Here is a 4,201-nt window from a genome sequence, read left to right as displayed (position 1 = left end):
CACAACTCAATAGTTAAAAAAATAAGCAATAGAAAAGGGATACAAGACCTGAAGAGCTATTTTTCTCAAGAAGATATATAGATGGCAAACAAGCACATGAAAAGATGCTCATTAGCCATCAGAGAAATGCACATTAAAACCTCAATAAGATGTCACAACATGCCTATCAGAATGGATAAAACAAAACAAAAGAAAATAGTGACAACACCAAATGCTGGCAAGATGCAGAGAAACTGGATCACCCATACACTGTTGGTGAGATTGTAAACTGGTACATCCACTCTGGAAAAGAGTTTGCCAGTTTCTTAAAAAACTAAACACACAACTGCCATATGATCCAGCAATTGCACTCCTGGTCATTTATTCCAGAGAAAGGAGTTGTGCTCGTATGTTCATAGCAGGCTTATTCGTAGCAGCCAAAAACTGGAAACGAACTATGTGTCCTTCAGTGGGTAAGTGGTTAAACAAAATGTGGTACATCCACACCATGGAATACTACTCAGCGATAAAAAGGAACCAACAATTGATAAACACAACAACCTGAATGGATCGCCAGAGAAATACACTGAGTGAAAAAAAAAAAAGGTAATTCCAAAAGATTACCTACTGCATAATGCCATTTATATATGACATTCTTGAACAATGAAGTTATAGAGATGGAGAGCTGATGAATGGTGTGGGGGTTAAGGAGGGGGTAAAGTGAGAGAGAAGTAGGTGTGGCTATAAAAGCCAACATGGCAGCTTCTCATGGTGATGGAAATGTTCTGGATCTGCATCTGGCTGTGTTCTGTGACCCTGCACAAGTATCAGAACCTTGATGGGTGCTCAGCTTCCAGCTCCATTAATGGATACTGAGATACAGCTGGAAGTCTCTGTTCAACTCTGACATTTCTTCATTGATTCATAAAAGTCACTCTGCTTCTAGTTGTATACGAGTGACCTCTGCAAGTATCAGTTGCCTCATCTCTTAAATGTGGTAAAGATTAAATGAGATGACACCTGTAAAGTGCTTGGCACCTAGCCTGGCATGCAGGTGTGAGCAGGAATCATGGTGGTGACGAAGAAAACACAGTGTGAAATCTAGTCAGAAGCTACCGACAGAAGCTTGTTGGAATTGCAAAAAAAAAAGTACATCCACACCATGGAATACTACTCAGTGATAAAAAGGAACCAACAATTGATAAACACAACAACCTGAATGGATCGCCAGAGAAATACACTGAGTGAAAAAAAAAAAAGGTAATTCCAAAAGATTACCTACTGCATAATGCCATTTATATATGACATTCTTGAACAATGAAGTTATAGAGATGGAGAGCTGATGAATGGTGTGGGGGTTAAGGAGGGGGTAAAGTGAGAGAGAAGTAGGTGTGGCTATAAAAGCCAACATGGCAGCTTCTCATGGTGATGGAAATGTTCTGGATCTGCATCTGGCTGTGTTCTGTGACCCTGCACAAGTATCAGAACCTTGATGGGTGCTCAGCTTCCAGCTCCATTAATGGATACTGAGATACAGCTGGAAGTCTCTGTTCAACTCTGACATTTCTTCATTGATTCATAAAAGTCACTCTGCTTCTAGTTGTATACGAGTGACCTCTGCAAGTATCAGTTGCCTCATCTCTTAAATGTGGTAAAGATTGAATGAGATGACACCTGTAAAGTGCTTGGCACCTAGCCTGGCATGCTGGTGTGAGCAGGAATCATGGTGGTGACGAAGAAAACACAGTGTGAAATCTAGTCAGAAGCTACCGACAGAAGCTTGTTGGAATTGCAAAAAAAAAAATACTGGAGGAAACACCTACACAATAATATACTCAAATCAGGTTTATATATATTTAATACCATGGGAAATGGCATAAGCTATCCTGTTAAATAAATAAAGTATCATCTCAACCCTGCATGTAAAAGATAACATTTTTTTAAAAGTGAGGATGCAATCAGCCCAAAAGTTATCAGTATTTGCATCTGGGGGTGACCTGCCCCTCTGATATCTCTCTGCAAAATAATAACACAATGAGATGGTAGAGGAAAAGAACAAAAGAAATGTACACAGATACCATAAGCAGACTTTAATGGGGAGCTTTCCAAAAAGCCCTAACCCAGAATTAGAATTCTATTTAGAATTCTAGTAGAAGCTAGAATTGCGGGGGAGCCTGGAGTCATAAGTGATTCTTAAATTTAAAAAATGGAGTCTTGAACAAGAGCATTGTACTGGTCTCCTCTGGCAGCCATAACAAAGTGCCACAGACTGGGTGGCTTCAACAACAGAAATTTATTTCCTCATGGTCTAGAAGTCTGAGATCAAGGTGTCTGAAAGGCTGTTGTCAAGACTTCTGTCCTTGACTTGCAGATAACCATCTCCCTGAATCTTCACATGATCTTGCTTCTGTGCATGTCTGTGTCCAAATTTCCTCTTTTTATAAGGACACCAGTCATACTGGATTGGGGCTGCCCTAAATACCTCATTTTAACTTAATTTCCTCTTTATAGACTTTATCTCCAAATACTGTTACATTCCGAGGTACTAGAGATTAGGACTCCCATATAAAATTTGAGGGGAGGGGAGAGGACACAATTCAGCCCATAATGAGCATAAATTATTACATAGCCAAAGCCTTCCATAAACAAAGTTAAAGACAAGTGACAGACTGGGAGAAATGTCCTTATTACATAGCCAAAGCCTTCCATAAACAAAGTTAAAGACAAGTGACAGACTGGGAGAAATGTCCACAACATATTATAACGTACGAAGTATTCCTATCTGGAATAGATAGAGGGTTTATATGAATCCATAGAAAAATGTCAATAACCAATACAAAAATGGGCAAAAACTATTAATTGGCATTTCACAGAAAAAGAATACAAAATAATAAACATATAAAAATATTCTCAACTTCACTTAGCAGTTTTATGCAAACTATAGTAAAATGAGATCTTTTTTTTTTCACCTATCAGATTGGCACAGATTAGAAAGACTAATAATAAGTTCTGGCAAGGTTGTAAGGAAATGGGAACCGACGAACACTAACAAGAAAGCATAAATTGGAATGGCCTTGCTCAAGACTGTACATATTAAATTCTAAGACACATAACGTAGTTCCCTCTTCTTCACGAGTTCACTTTCTGTGGTTTCAGTTCCCCGGGATCAACCGACGTCTGAATATATTAAATGGAAAATTCCAGGAATAAACAATTTTAAGTCTTAAATTACACATTATTCTGTGCCATCCAGTGCCATTCCACCCACACGTTAGTCATCCCTTTGTCCAGCGTATCCAAGCTGTCTACTCTACCTGCCTGTTAGGCACTTAGTAGCTGCCTTGGTTATCAGATCGATTGCCATGGTATCACAGCACTTGAGTTCAAATAACTCTTATTTTACTTAATAATGGCCCCAAAGTGCAAGAGCAATGCTGGCATTTTGTTATAATTGTTCTATTTTATTATTAGTTATTGTTGTTAATCTCTTACTGTGCCAAATTTATAAATTAAACTTTGTCACAAGTATTTATGTATGTACAGGAAAAAACATAGTATGTAAAGGCTTCAGTAATATTTGTGGTTTCAGGCATCCAGTGGGGGATCTTTGAATGTATCCCCCATGGATAAGGGAGGATTACTGTGCATCTTTTGACCTAATGTTAAACTTCTAGCAATGTTACCAAAATAGTTGCACATGTGCTAATGGGTATATATAGGAGGACTTTCTCTCTCTCTCTCTCTCTCTCTCTCTCTCTCTTTTGCTGTAAATGTTGAAAAAACTGTAAATGTCCATTCAATGGGAGAGAAGTGAAATACAGTCATTATTCACCCCATATTGTATACGATGAATACAATATACCCATTCAAAAGAATGATGTAGTCCTACACATACTGAGATTAAAATAAAGATCTTCACAACAAGGGAAGGAAAGAAGGAAGTTACAGAACTATAGTCTAGTGAGATCCATTTTATGTTTTTATAGGTCTATATTTGCAGAAGCGTGCATATGTAAATACATAAACAGTTTTGTAAAGATGTTCACCAAACGCTTCAGTAGGTATGTCCTTTGGGGGACAAAGTTGAGGTTGGAGCAGGTGGAATGGGGGTGGTTCACATTTGCTCTGTAGCCTTCTGTATTATTTAAATTCTGTACCACTAGAGTAAATGAACGTTTGCATGTTCTCTCCGCCCCCCACACAAACACACAGGCTAGGAAGA

This window comes from Galeopterus variegatus, unplaced genomic scaffold (assembly GCF_000696425.1).
Source record: "Galeopterus variegatus unplaced genomic scaffold, G_variegatus-3.0.2 Scaffold551, whole genome shotgun sequence".
NCBI lineage: Eukaryota > Metazoa > Chordata > Mammalia > Dermoptera > Cynocephalidae > Galeopterus > Galeopterus variegatus.
Note: the sequence above shows the minus strand (reverse complement) of the source record.